The sequence below is a fragment of the Sylvia atricapilla genome, chromosome 1, assembly GCF_009819655.1.
Source record: "Sylvia atricapilla isolate bSylAtr1 chromosome 1, bSylAtr1.pri, whole genome shotgun sequence".
NCBI classification, from domain to species: domain Eukaryota; kingdom Metazoa; phylum Chordata; class Aves; order Passeriformes; family Sylviidae; genus Sylvia; species Sylvia atricapilla.
The window spans coordinates 86,315,898-86,331,590 of NC_089140.1; the positions used below are offsets into that span (position 1 = coordinate 86,315,898).

General features: G+C 43.0%; 1 long non-coding RNA gene across 1 annotated transcript; it reads right to left on the reverse strand.

Moving 5' to 3' along the window:
• Positions 1 to 5,090: 5,090 nt before the first annotated feature.
• On the reverse strand, positions 5,091 to 9,196 carry LOC136368745 (uncharacterized). The gene is made up of 3 exons (XR_010744908.1): positions 9,084 to 9,196; positions 7,972 to 8,037; positions 5,091 to 5,292 (listed from the first exon to the last, which is right to left on the reverse strand). It is a non-coding gene; the product is annotated as an uncharacterized lncRNA (long non-coding RNA).
• Between the last annotated feature and the right edge of the window lie 6,497 nt (positions 9,197 to 15,693).

Genomic DNA, 15,693 nt, shown 5'->3' on the forward strand with positions numbered 1-15,693 from the left:
CAGGAAGGGTTTCATAATGTATTTGTCATTTCTTTTCTGTATAGATTAAGGGCTAAATATTTTGATGGTAGATGAATTTGTAGACCCCATCTCTTTGAAATCACAGCAGCTATTCAAAAGAGAGAAGCTGCTTTTCTTTCAACCAATGATAGTAGCACTTGCCTGGATACAAGTCAAAAAATATTTACATCAGTTTAAATGAGCAGTGTGTAACTATAAATAAAGAACACAGGTAATGAAGTGTTATCATTGAAGTTGAAATTAAAATTGAATCCTGCCAAAACCTAAACACGGATCATGACAGAAAAATCCAATACTGTTTGGTGTTTTTTTTGTTTGGAGCTGCTGTAATTATAGACTAGGTAAAGGAAAAAAGATTATACAGCAGGCATAATTTGTAGTGATTTCAGTAACATTTCTGATGCAATAACATGAAAAGAATGATTACCTGTTCATGGCATCTTAATGTGCATCAACAGCCCGGCCCAGCCAGGTGCCATAGGCAGCACTTGCCTCTTAACCTGAGTGATATCACAGGCTGTGTGACCATGGGCTGTGTGACCACGGGCTATGTGACCGCAGCCCCTATGGCCATGGGCCTGCTTCCAAAGGGGATCCACTGCTATCTGCTGGGTGACTCTTGCTAGGGTTGTCCCTGCCCTGCAGCTGGATGCCCCTGCCCAGGAGAGCCCCTGGTGTAAGATAAATTAAGAAACTCTAGGGCAGAGGGATGTGTTCGCTATCCCTAACGCCAAGACATTCATCTCAGATAAGTTACATGATTGGCAGGGTTTGGTTTAAGCACTGTGTCCTCCACTGTCAGAGAAGGAAAAGATTTGCATCCATTAGAAACACAGAACATTGTGGAAAAGTGCAGGCGGGCTCAGAAAGGCCCTCAGAGATGTTCACACCAAAATGGAAAGCATTCCCTTTTAGTTACCAAGGGTGAAGTCTCTTCTTGCCTTTCTGTAAAGCAAGGCTCCAGGCAACTTCTTGTACTTCAATAGCTGAAAATAAAGCCTTAAAAAAGAACATGTCAGGGAATTAAATGAGAACCACAAATTTAGCAGGGCTAGTGATTGCCCAGGAGAATACTGAGGTGAAATGTATAGAAAAGAGGGGTTTTCAGAAAGAGTTAAGTGAATTACTAGTCCCATCCATAACATCTGTTATAGTCTTGGCTGCTGGGTATTTACTTTCAAAGAAATCAGGTTCCACTGCTGTCTGCTGAGGAGTCCTAAATCAGGTGTGCAGGCACAATTACTGAAAATGAATCTGTCAGAGCAAATCTCAGGTAATCAAGGAATCCTGATTTGGCTTCCCTCCTGCACCCTTCTTTGCTTTAGGGATAACCTAAACCAATGTTCCTCAAACCTGATGGGAATAAGCAACACAAGTACAAGGTAGACTCACTAAGCAGGTTGAAACTTTAAAACATTGGCCACAAGATGATGATGGCATCTGTGAATCAGCCATTCACAGGCCATGTCAAATGGTGCTGTGTTTGTATTGCCATTGAAAGAATTGGGGTTGTCTCAGTGCCAAACAGCAGACATAACCTGATGCCACTTTCAGAAGTACCAGCAGCCCCTCGTGGACAGCCCATGCCCAGAACTTCTTATACCTTCATGGAACAGCAGGTATTTGTTCAGGCAGGGGTTCAGTGCACAGTGCCTGAAAGCTAATTTGTAAAGTGTATATTCTTGTGGAATGGGCATGAGAGCCTCATTTCCTCCTCTGAGCTTAGTCCAAGTACTTGGGTCTCTGAGAAAAAATGTCTTTTTTTTTTTTCATTAACTAGACATCTGTTTATCTGTGCCTTTCTTATTATAGATGATATTCCCTCCAGATGGGATTGTCCATTTTCCTTGATCTATGCATGTTTGTGTAGGAAATTGCTCATGAATATATAAAAGGCTATGGACAATGTCAAGAAATGAGTATGTAAACATTTCTGGTTTTCAGATATATTTGGGGTGGTTTTGTTTTTTTGTTATGGGGATGTTGTTTGTTTGTTTGAATAAAACTTTGCTCAATGGATTGCTGTTGACTGAAGTTTGCAGCATGTTCTTGCTTTTGTCCCTGCTCTGCACAGCAAAGACACATGGAAGCCCATTGAGCCATGGCTCCTGATTATCTGCAGACAAAGGTTTCAGAGCTCTCCTGAAAGGGACCAAACTCTTATTCAGAGCCATGATATCTGTGCTGTCCCTTCTGTGAAGCAGGCAGAAAAAAACCCCAGGTATTTCCTTCTCACAGCCTCTGTCAGAGTTACTCAGAACACCTTTGCTCCCAGTGGATGCACAACTCAGATGAAAATGTTTTCCCAAATTTGCCCTAAACCAGAACACAAACAAATAAACCAACAACCCCCCCCCCCAATATTTTCTTTAAAAAAAACAGTTGAAATTATTTTCCCAACCTAAATTTTTATGTTAACATTTTCAGTTTGTTTGGGTTTTTTATCTTCTATCTTTTTATTTAAGTTTGGGCAAGGGGAAAAATTTAAAATCCAATGGTTATATTTCATGACAAAAGAGAGTATTTTTCTTGTGGCTTTGTTGGTTTTGTTTGGTTGGTTGGTTGGTTTGTTTTTTTTTTAAAGTCGTATTTCGGCTTCCAATTATTTTTCCAAGTATTTTTATTCCCCTCTGTACTCAGGTCACTTGATTTATATGAGGCAATGCTGTGTTTAACCTTACTAGCACTGAAAGCAATAAAATATGAAATGGATAGGTGAAAAGGGATAGCAAATCCCAATTGCAGAATTACCTGGCATGTTCTGAGTCATGGGAAGATGTTAACAAAATAAAATTTACTTAATACTGATGAATGTGGCAATACTGCACCTGGAGAGAAATAACAATAATCAACACAAATATTTAGGAAACATTATTATAGGAAAATACCTTGGGGTTATTGTAGGTAATGAAAAGAGTTCCCATTGTGAGGAAAGCAATCACTGTTGGGGGGGTACAAAAAGAAATCTGCCATGTGACAAAAAGAGAGTGATGGGAGCAGCATTATGCAGTCTGGGTAAGGCTGGAGCAGAGCACATATTTATAAGAGTCACTTTCTAGAAAGGACAGCGAAAAGTGACAGAGGACATGAGGATGGGCAGCAGGAATGGTGAAGGGAACCACAGGTTTGGTGGGGGGAGGGGGCAGAAAGCAATTCACAGTGCAGGAGGGAGTCCCAGCTAGCTCTGGGATGAACACTCGTATTTGTGTGCTGTCAGGATGGACGTTCCCTGCAGCAGAGATGGAGGAAGGGTATTGGATTAAAAGTGGAACAATCCCATTTAGATACAAGAGAAATGACTCTATAATAAGGGCTATTACACAAGTAATAGAATAAGCTGACTGATGAGCAGCTGAACATGACTCACGATTGGTAGAAGGTTTCCAAGGCAAGGCTGGAAAATGTAGCAGTGGGATTACTGTAGAAGAGGCCTCTCAGCCTCATCTGAGCACGGCTGATCCAAAAGCTCCTCTGCTGTCATTTTCATTTGCCATTCTGGGATCTCATTGGCTGCAAAAAAAAAATGACTCCACACACAGCAGAAGAGCTTTATTAATTAAATCCATCTGCCAAATGTGATAAGCCTGGAGTGTGATTGGGACAAAAGTTCCAACTATGCAAGCCTCACCATTGCTGTCCCATCTGCTTTACAAGCATTTGCAAGTGCAGGTCCAGAAGCTGGAGGTGCTGCGTTCGGAGTCATCTGCAGAGGTGGCTTTTACCTCACGCATTTCCAAAGAGGGCTGGCACGGCTCCTGCCTATTTTAAAATGTTTGCTTCTGGAATTTGCAATGCTTGTACCAGTTAAATACTAAATTATCATAAATGTAATTTACATGTTTCCCAAATAAGGGAATGCAAGCAGAGAAGAGCTTTTCTGAATGTTCATATTTCCAAATTAAAGGAATGTAAATGAGCCTGCTGTTCAATTCAGTGTGTAATGTGTTATTTCACGGTTGTCTCCTTGATATTACAGTCCCACTTTACATTAGGCAATGTCATATCCCACCCAAATCACCGTGAGATAAAGATGTTCCCCTTTAATGTAATAAAGGACAATGACGATATTCCAACAGAGAAAAGAGCATGCATTCTGATTTGTATAAATGCACCATCTCCCACTGGAAATACTCCACCTTGTCCCCTCCACCACAATACTTGTCCCCTCCACCACAATACGCAGTGTTGTGTAGCACCTTTCAACAAAAAGCCCTTTGTGGCAAGGCTCCCACTCCTCATCCTCCCCTCAACACCCCACACCCTTCTGAGGAAGCAGCTGCTTCAGAGCTTCAGATGGACTAGTCTGGCTCCCGACAGCACAGGTGTGATGTGGTGCTCAGGAGCTCTTGACTGCTTCTTGCCAGAGGATTTCTGCTCTGCTTGTTTTCCTCCTGTGCTTATAACCAAGCAGAGAGAAATTATAGGATGGCTCAACATTCATTCATTCATTAGGTGCTTGTGACAGCTGTTCCTTCCCTCTTCTGTTATCTTTAAAGGAAGAGCTGGCACTCTGTGTAGCATGGTTAAAGGGACAGTGGGAGGAGATTGATTTGTTAGACTTTAAAGGAATGATTTGTTAGACTTTAAGTCAATCATAGCTTAGTCTGGACAACCATAAAACATCTTTACTTCCACCAATAGGTGAAGTTTATAGTGCTGCTTACTGCAAAGTGGAATGTTCCCACAGGGTGAGGGGAAGTCCTGAGAGTTTCTTATTCAAGGGGGAATATGGTGCTCCTTGCTCCCTTTTCCCAAGATTTACTTCCAGCAGCCAGTCAAGTGCATCTGTTTTTGTGACAACCTTTTGATGGTGTAGGAAAGCAGAGAGCACATTCCCAAGTCACAGTGGTTTAGGGATAGGGAGATCTTACCCCTTGGTGCTCAGGCAGGGCATCTTCTGTACATGCCACAGTCTCAAGCTTTTCCTGTGTGGCTGAGGATAGCCCAGGCAGCTGCTCTGGCCACTTCCTCAGCTCTCTGAGGTGCTGGATCTCTTGAGGTGCACGTAGCACCAGGGCATTGCAGCTGCCCCCCTGCCTGCCACCAGTATGCCATGGTCACTTCCCTGCTTGGAACTGAGTAAAAGCAGGAGAGGAGCCTCAGGTGCCCTTTGTGTTACAGCTGCTGACGTGCCCCTGCTGTTTGCACTGTGTCTCAGACAGAGATTTCTCCTGCTGGATCCACCATCCTCCTTGCTCAGCTGGGCAAGGATGCACAATGTCCTTCTGAAAGGGTAACCCAGAGCACTGGCTCCTTGTGCCCTCTGGAGTGCTGCCAAAAGAAAAGTTTTGGGAAGAAGGGTGACTTGCTCACCAAAGAGTACAAACAGTATCCAGGGCATGAAAGCTTAGGAAGTCCTACATTACTTACTTCAGTTCCTGACAGCATGGGCAAGCTGTAAAAGCCATTTTCTTGTAAGAAGATAGGTGGCCCACTAGAGTCTTTCAGCTGGATTATAGCCTCTTGCTGTCCCCAGGAGCTTTTAAACTGAGCTGGTGGAAAGTGGCTCAGCATGGGGGAGCTGAGCACCTGCCAGGTCTCAGCAGAAGCAGGCTCAGGACAAAGTGATCCCATTAGAGCTGATCCCTTTCATTTTCTAATATTTGCTTTGCCTATACAAGTATTCCTTTATCTAAACACAACTCCTGCACATGGTTCGGCCACAGCCTACAGAGACAAAAAATTGCTCCACACAGTGCTAACCAAATTGGGTTACCCTGATGTAATTGCAGCCCCCTGACACTTAAATTCATGTAGTCATCCAGATTCACAGCACTGGATCTGAAAACACTCACTGCTGTTAATACTGCAATTGTTCTCTGCAGCCAAGTCTAAGGCAAAGTGCTGAATGTGCAAAACACTGGAAGCTTATGTCTTACACGCAGCTCTGCCACAGTTTTCGTGCTTATGGTATCTTGTCTTTACTCTCAGAGAAGATGCTACAATGCTGACTTGGGGGTCTGCTGGTTGGTAAAATAATTTTTTCTGGCCGTAAAATTGTGATATGACAAACCAATTCCTTCCTGGGAATATATCTGTCACAGCAATTTCTGTGTGGCAGGCAAGCTTCTGTGGTCCAAGGGGAGGTGTCTCATTTCATCAGAGAGTGCTCAAGCTTAGATGGGGAGCAGTAAATGGAAAACATCATCTTAGTGCTCCCTATAAGGCAGTAGAGAGCTGGTACAAGTTGTAATTCACAAAGTAGAAATAGGTGAAGAGCCTCTGCCCTTCACCACATCACCATGTCACTGGAACAGATGAAGGGACACCACATCCTCTTACAGAAGAAGACAGAGTCAAGCCAAACCTGCATGAAGTAAGAGGGAGATTCAGAAGTTTGGCTGTTTCCATCTTCCAACCAACTGCTCAGTCACAAACACATGGAGCCTGGCTCATCCCTGTCAGTGTGAACATCTCCCACCACAGGAGCAAAACGACTGCAGGCAACACAGTAGTTAGGGCACATTTAAATGCAAGGCCTACTCTGGGCTTGAAGGCAAATCCTCCTCAGCTTGGATGTGCTTAACATATGGTGTGCTAACGGTCTTCTGGTTTTTATTAGCATTTTTGAAAGGCTGGATTTGCTTCTACTTCAAAATGGAAAAACCCTGGATTTTTTTAAAAATGAACCCGTATCTGGTTAGCCCTTATTCTGATCAGCATGAATTGCCTTGAGAGTCATCGATTAAGAGCACTATATAAAAGGTATTTTTTCTCAAATGTCCTGGAAGACTTAGGGTATACTCCATGTGCTCTGAAATTGTCATTAGTTTGTGAATTCAAAACACCAAATATTTCAGACAGAACAAAGGCAGTGCTCTTCAGCAAATACTAATTTCACAGGAAGTTTTAACTTCCAAGATTTATCCATATTTTAGCATAAGTCTCATTTGCAGTTATTTCATGCAGTTTTCTGCTTGAAAAAACAGTCTTAGCTTTAGGAGATAGTATATCTTGTCAGCCTTCATAAGGCAAACACTGTTAAAGCTATTACTTGGCTTAAATGCCTTGGAAGAGAATTTCTCCCCAAAGAAGTTCTGCAAAAACTTAAAAGAAAAATGGGAACTGAAGTTCAGAACGGAAATAATTTTGCAGCCTGAATTGCAGTGGAGGTGAACGGTATGGGCTAGAACATAAAATCCTTATTTCTGCTATTGCAGTGCTGGAAGGCAGACGTTATTCACCAGAAAAGACGAAGATCATAAGCTCCAGCCAGTCAAAAAATAAAAGGACTGGTTTCTCAAGGTGGTTTTCTTTCATAAACAGCACTGTAATGGCCAAGTTGTTCTGTAGTACTGGCTGGCTGAGGCTTTCAGTTGTTGCATTCCCCACGGCAGCACGAGCACCACTGGACAATCAGGTTAAAGTGAGGAATTTTTAGTCTAACCCATGAGCCGCTATCCAGCAGCAGCACGTCCTAACTGCAGCAGAGCCACCTTGAAAGTTGTCCTCCTACTCCTGTGAAGTGGCTGCAGGCCAAAAGGGATTAAATCTGCTGCCCCTCATTTTTCTGACAAAATGGAAGTAAAGGTATCAAAAACAGAAGTGCGTCCCAAGATCAATGCCTCCTGCTTTGAAAATAAACATCCCGGCTTCCCTTCTGTATTTACTGCATTTGCCATTTATACAGCAGCAGGAGACCATTATTGTGTGACAATGTTCTGCTCTACTGACATTACCTCTTAATTATATCTTCATTAAAACCAAATTAGAAAGCGGTCAGGAAAGTTAAGCCAACTGAATTGCCCATTTGGCTGAACACCCTGACGCTTTTTTTAGAAAAGTGATGCTGGCTCATGCAACAAAATGTTTAATGATCTGCCTCACTGCTGGGAAGTGTTGATTTTCACTTTAAATGGTGAACTTGCTGCTCAGTCACACTGCATTCGTTCTGAATGGACGCTGCTTAGCTAAATGCTGGCATGGTAGCACAGCTGGTTTAGCTCTTACCTGCAAGGTGATGAAGCTAGATTGGGTTTGCTGCTGCTGTCTCTTGACATCGTTTCTTCATTAAAGCTGCAGGCAGAAATAATCCATGCCCTGATGAGTACAGAAAGAACCAGGGAATTCCATTCCCCAACAGCAGAGCTGGTACCTCCCTTCCACTCTCCCTCCTCTGCACTATGAGGAGGACAGTGAGGGTGCTGGGACAGACATCAGCTGTTGGACACCTGCCCTGCTCCTGCAGGGTGAGGGCTGCCAGGGCAGCTGCAGTGCTGCTCCCTGCACCACACCCACAGCAGAAGGTGCCACATGCTACCAGGACTGGGCAGTGACCCTTGACATGGACGAAGCTGGCTGCCTCACACACCTTGCCTGCAGGCTGGGGCAGAGCAAGGGCAGCATGGCTCCTGTGGAAAGCTTTCAGCCAAGTCTCTGTCCTCCCTCCATGCAGACACTCTCTCTGTGTCTCTTGCTTTGTGTGCTCTGCAAGCCAAGTGAGAGAGACCCCTGCTTCATGTCTGTGTCCGGCCATATTTGGGCCACAGACATCAGAGCAGAGCTCACACATCCAATCCTTCCGTTTTACGGTTCCCAAGTCTTTGAGAAGGGAATATCTTCTCAAAGAAAATATCCTGAGGCTGCAGCACCTCCTAACAAAAGTTTCTCTATAGCCTACAGCAGTCAGGTTCTTTGTGAATGGGCTGTAGCATCCAGACCTATGAGCTCAGGCTTTACCTGTCAGGTATATCCACAAGCCATTTGACAAATATCATCAGCCAGACGAACTGGGGAGACAGAGATAACCTCCATGAACCTACTGACACAGAAAAGGTGCCACAATTGCCAGTGCTCAGCAGATACATTCCCTATTACCCAGTGTTTCTGCCATCACAGTAGGCTGATTTCTAGGGAAGAACCAATTAATATCTAAGTATAATACAGGGGAAAATACTTAGAGGGGAATGTGATTTTTGAGGAGATATTTTACACAAAACTATGTAGGAAAGAAAAGAAAATGTTTTGAGCAGATAATAGAAATCAGATTCCTTGTGGCATAGGTCTTTGAGCAGAGAGGGTTTGCAGAATCTCAAGTGAAGAAAGCCAGAAGTGAAGTTTACCTGGAAACCTGGACAGCTCAATATCTTTCATGCTCAGCAGCTTTGACAGCCAGAAGCACATGGGGACATGGGAATAATGGAATCATGGATTCTTTGGTTCCGGTGATCTGATATGCACTTGCAGCTGCAGCTTAAATAAGGGAAAAGATAAATTTTTGGTCTGGAAATTGAAAGCCAAAGAAGGAAGGATATGGTAAACATGTCTGGCTTCTTCTTCTTCAGAGTTTAGAGGATGGAAATTTTTAATGGTACTACATGGATGCTACAGGGCAGAGCAGGCAGAATAAAGAAACCTTACCCTTTCAGAAACAAGCTACCAGTTCTCCTTTGAAAAGCAATTTAATATGAAATTTATTATGAAATATGAGAATCAATGCTGGCACAAATGTTTGGAGTCAGTGAGTGAGCCACATATTTACAATGTCTGACATAAAAGAGAAATCCCTACAGTTTGGAGCCCTCAGTTCAATCCCTCTTATTGCTCCACCTCTCAGATGTATACATGCAAGGAAATTACTCCACCTGTTACTAAGTGTAATAGTGGTGTCATCCTTAAAAGATGGTGATCTGCCCAGGCTGCAGTGGATGGATTGTGGTGCATCTGAGGTGGGGAAAACAATAGGAAAAAAATGAGCACAAAGAAGACGATATGAACCTTTTAATCAAGGCATTAAAATGAATCTCTTTGGTTTAGGTACTCTAACAGAGAGTAGAAAGTGTCTGTGTTCAGCCAGGCTATTGTTTCCCTAAGGGCTTTACCTTATATTTAGTAGCTGTATTTTATAGATAATTTGTGATGCTTCATTTTCAGTTCAGAACAAATGTGAGTTAGAAAGAAAAAAGGCAGAGAGATAGAGAGGGGGAACATGTAGCAGAAATTAAGTTGATGCAACCATTTCCAGTCCTAAAACTGAGCAAGTAAGATAAGGATGTGGCTGGTTTAGTGATCACTGTAATCAGCACAATTGACTGCTTACAGATGACTAATTTTCAGTTCTAGGGAGGTAAATTGAGGCTTACATAGTTCAGCTTTGTGCTAGCACTACAGGTAATGTAAGACAAATGGGCTGTGAACTCCTAATTCACCAAGAAATTGTGTATTATAAGAGAGCACAGAATGTAGACTTGGGGTGATGTTATAGAAATACAGATTTGGAATCAGATGAAGTTTCAAACAAACCTTGAGGTGAGTTCTCTTTCATTTTAGTTTTTACTCAGATCTGTTCAGGCCCCTTTATATTTTAATCAAAAGTGATCATAACACTTTCATAGTAAATGTAAAATGGATTTTGATAGATGGTCATTATATCTCATTTTGTTAACAGTTGAATAACCAAGAAGAAGAGTTGACTTAAAGCAGCAAGAAGTGAGGTTCTGAGAAAGAGGAATGAAGAGCAAGATAAAAGATTAATAAATTAAATGAACTAAAGCTGTGCTGGACATCCTAATTATAGCATAAAGAGGAACAATGAGGCAGGGGACGTGAGTATCGATGGATGTAGATAGATAGCACAGAGGAAGAGTGCGTGGGAAGAGCTGAAGTTATTGTAGGAGGACAGCACACAAAGGCAAGGTGCCTGGACAGAATATACTTCTCCTGTTCAAGAAGAATAAGGATACAGGGAGCAGAGAGACCTAGGGCTGGCTACAGGCTTGAGGAGTGTGATCGCAGGAGCACTCAGAATGAGGCAGGCTGGAGGTAGGACCATGCCGTGACAGAAGCTTGCAGAGTCCTCTGAAAAAAATAAGACATTCCTGGTGTTTTGCTCCCATTCCATACAGACATTACAACCCCCTGACTAGGAAGGGTTAACATCCTAGTGAACAGAAGATATTCAGTTCTGTGCTGGATAGAAGCACTTCACAGGAAAATACACCAATGTATGTTTTTTTACACTTTTCCTGAAAAAAAAACCAAACCTCAACATGAGTGCCAAACAAAACTCTGCTAAAATGGAACAGGAGCATGTCCTAGACAAACCTGAGCCTCCCTGCTCCTGGGCATTAACAGCCCCAATAGAGCTGCATCTGCATTGGTCGTCCAGGTGGCCCTTGCAGCCGGTTGTGTCAAGGAAAATCACCAATGAGTGCTGTTATTTACAGTCCCTGTTTCTCCAGGCAAAGTCTAGTCTTAACCAAAAGCATTTCTTGTTACAAGATTACAAGAAAAGCAGACTGCCCAACTCCAGCCCCTCCCGGGTCCTCCCTGGCACAGGCGCTTGACAGTGTGCTGTTGGCTGGGCTTTGCCACTGGTGAGCTGCAGAGGCACAAAAACCACAGTGGTTTTGACCTCTAAAACTCCCTTCCAAAAAGGGAAGGCATTGTGTGCTGCAACACAGTGTTAGATCCCCACAAGGGAGTGAGAGACAGCCTGAAAAGGAGCACCGAGGTAGTCAGGGCAGAGCAGGAGTGGTGCACAGAGGAGGTCAGGGGTGGGGGACAGATTGGAACAGAATCAAACAGACTAGCGTGCCTTTGTCATACAGCTGTTGTCTATCATGACATGCTGAGGGGAAATGGGCGAGAAATTATAGAGGAAAACAAGTTGAATGAGTGACCTGAGTGAGTCCATGCTGAGCTTCCAGTTTTATGAGGAGCCCTCCAGGAGCAGAAACAAAATCCATTGAAGAGAAGGGATGCAGAGAAGCAGAAAAGCAGTAAAAACAACACATAACAGTTGCAGGTGAGACAAACTGAAACAATGACGTGAAAAAGAAAAATGGAACAAGGTGATGTTTAATGACTCTACTTTCGAAGCTGAAGGGGCAGTGGAGTCTATATGCAGCTGGTGAGAAGAACTTGAATTTTTAGCACATCTTTATTGTGGGATGACTCAACAAAGTGTGGGGTTTTTTTTCCTCCACTGTCTTTCTTCAAATCTTAAGCATGTCACTAAGCCATAGCCCCCAGGAAAAATAATTGGGCTGCACATGTCTAAATTTTAGCTCTTGTAAGCACTGAAGTTGCTAAAGTCAAAGGAGTTTTTCCTGCAAAGCATCCAATTCTTCATGAAGAGCAGCTTCCTTCCTACACTGGTTCTCTTCTGCTTTCGCATGAGGTGTTTGAAATATCAACATTTAAAATCAAAACTATTAGTATGTTAGTACCTCCACAATGACAAATATCTACATTATCTTCTTTCTTGAGGAAGGCATTGCAGCCATGAGTTTTTCATGTCAAACCTAATACAGCCACCCGTGGATTACATTACACTGTTGACAAAACAAACTAGATTAAAGGAAAAGTATTTTTTAGCTTTTTAAAAAACAAGGTTATCTTGAAAAGTACGGTGAAGTTGAATGGTGGAGTGATGGGACACCATCATGAGCAATTCTCCACACAGTGGGTGACTGAGATAACCACAGCTACTATTTATTTTACTTATCTACACTGAGCATTTCACCTTTAAAAACTTCAGGGGGAGAGCTGTGCATTCCTCACCCTTGGTGGATGGCCCGTATCACAGCCACATCAGTGAGCAGTAGCATCTCTGCTGCTTTTAAAGCTCAGCAGGGTGGCCTGCAGACTTTGGGCTGCTGAGAGCTGGGGTAGGGAAGGGACTTTCCATGGTATTGAACTTGTTTCAAGTGTTGAACAAATCCAGCTTCACTGGGAATGGAAACCTAGGATTTAGGGCAGGTCCACAAAGAAACTGTCTATGCCTTGTTCCATATCAGCTGTGTCTAACTCGTGTGGGCAGAATGAAGTCAACAGCAGAGAAGACCCTATGGAGACATTTTATGTGTAAGGGACAAGCAGTCTTTAGTTTTTGGCTTATGACTGGAAGAGCAGCTGAAGAAACAGAATCCCACAGCCTGTCCATGAATGAGAAAAATACAAATTTCCACTTCTTAGACATACATTATACATACAAAGACAACTTTACCTTAAACTTGGATAAGGTTAAGACTTTTTGCTCATTATCCAATCTATCTATCTATACATAGATTCATGAGCTAAATTAATAAGATATAATTTGCCTATATTTTGCTTCTAGGCCTTCTTTTTCCTCTTTCAACATCATCCTGTATTTCCACATACAACCACAACCCTTCCTATAATATTCCTATCCAATACTTCCCATTTTTCAAGTCCACTGCACGCTGACCTCATGCCTTCACCATAGCATAAGAATGCAAGTCCTACTGGGTTCCTCTAGGTTCATTGATAAAAGAACCTCTGCATTAGCTGGAGAAAGCACACAAAACCCGAAATAGTGGCTGCCAATTTCCTCCTTTGATGCTGCTTCACAGGCCTTGAAGGAATTCAGCAAGACTAAGCGTTCAGATAATAGGCTATGTTTTTCCTCTGTGATAGGCAGAGGCTTTTGGCTGTTAACAAATATGTTTGAAAATTAATCCAATGCTTTACATTTGAGTAAATATGATGTATTTTTAGCCTGGCTGGAACCAAACATCACTGCTTGCAGACAGAAGGAGCTATCATATTCCTGCAAGCATTTTTATTCCTGCAGAATTAATTACAGCATCAAATCGAATTTGACTCTCCTCTGGCACCTGATTTGCAGCTGTAAGCCAGCAACTAGACATGATAACCCAAGTGAAGGTACAGAAGCCCAAGTACAGCTTGAGCCGATAAACAGAAACCTATGTTTTTGAGACTGTGTATCGCAGACAGCAGCACTGTGCTCCCTTTGGCAAAGAAAATCATCCTGAGGAAGAATTTATCTGGTGACTGACAGGAAGCAGTGGGCTATGAGCCTAGAAGATAATATTTTGGCTGGCTCATTTCTTCTCCTCAGAAACTCTCTCCTGTAGAGCTCTGTGCGGCACAGCACTTACCAGGGTAACCGGTAATGAGGCTGCATTTTGATCTTGTTTATACTTTGTAGAGGCTTTCCCTGTATATAAATTTACTTTTATAGACTACAGAAGATGAGTTCTCTGTGATCATTCAGCTAAAAAGGGTTTGCTTTTAATACAGAGTCTTCCTGTGCTGCTTACGTCATATCTGGTCAGGACCCAAACTTTATGTCTGGTTGCCTCAGAACATTTATGTTTTAGATATCCCCTCACCATTGCATTTGTTACACTTAAAGCATTTTAGGTTCACCCTGAAAATAGAGGTGGATGTCTTCCCACCTGCTCATTTTGAAATGTTTCTATCAGAGATCAGATTTTATGACCAGGTTTGTGCCATGATGAGCCAGGAGAAGGGAACCAGACATGGAAGTGAACTCAGCCCAGGACTCCTGACAGCGCAAAGCATGTACTCTCATTGTGCCGACCTTGCCCTTAATGACAAACAAGGCTGGACACTGCTCTACTGATGTAAGGCACTACTGTCAGAGGTACATGACCTCTTTGCTGATGAATGGTTGCTGACCAGAAAAAAGCAATTTTGCACAATAAAACCCACTTTCTAAATAAAACAGAGAGGTGGAAGTAAGTAGGCATTCCTTGGCTGACTCATCACCTAGACCTAGGCTGATGAGAAAGCCATTGTCAGCAGAGCCAAACCAAGATCTGAGCATGTATTTCCACACAAGGGTTACACAGTTATCCAACTGTGGTTTCCTTTCCCTCCTCAAGGTGAGGCATGAGCAGGTTGCTCCTCTGTCCCATGACCGAAGAGGAATTAGGCTGATGGTGGCTAAAGGAATTGTCTCTTTACTTTTAGTCAAAGCTCTGAATTACGAGTACTGTGGTAATACAATTCATTAAGGTTATCTGAACAGATTTTCATAAATTTTGTAACTCATTCAACAAATATGTGAACTCAACTGTGCTATTCCTTAGCTAAAACACATAACAGCTGACTGATATGCAGGCAAGTTACTCTGCTGGTTATTGTACTTTAAATTCAAAGGAAACATGGGTAAAGAAGTCATCTAAGGACCAAAGTAATTAGAAGAAATTATGCCCATCAGCTGTCGTGAATTTATGAGGATGTGGGAGTGGATTAAGAAAGGGATTTACCCCCTTCAGAACATCTTTCATTAGCAAAAAGTGAAGCCTTTGTGAGAGGGCACCACAGCAGCATCTAAATTGCCTGATCTGAAAGCAGTGCTTCCTGTTAGCTGTCACTGTTTCCTCCAGCTTTTCCTAGGCTGCCAGCCAGCAACACACACATCCCGACAGCCAGTCCCAAGCTCAGCTGTCTCTGTGTGTGTATGGGCTTTATCATGTGTAATCTTCAATTTGTTCCCACTAAACTGCCACTTTGGGACAGGGAGTAGAACATGAGGAACATTTAATGACATTTAGGTTCCCAGTATGTGGGACTACTGTTTTCCCTGCTGGGTCATGGTGTATTGTTGTTTCTTTGTGGTCATTCCAGCTGCTCCTCAAGAAGAGCTGTCCCAGTGTAAAATGACTGGTAGGCTGTGGCAGGTAGTTCCTCAGGTTCTGGGTTGTGTTCAGTAGGAAGGGTTTTACACAGAACCTCAGCCTACAGGATTCACAACAGGGAAGACCTAAGAGCAGTCAGAATATCTTTGCCTGTCCCTTCACCCCCTTCCTCTGCACCCCTCCCCAGCTGATAGAAAGCGCCACACTGGGGTGATGGATCATGGAAAGCAGAAGCATAGGATGGACAATGCCACACTGAGACATTTCTCATGCCTGATCTGGTCACCAGCCTCTCCTC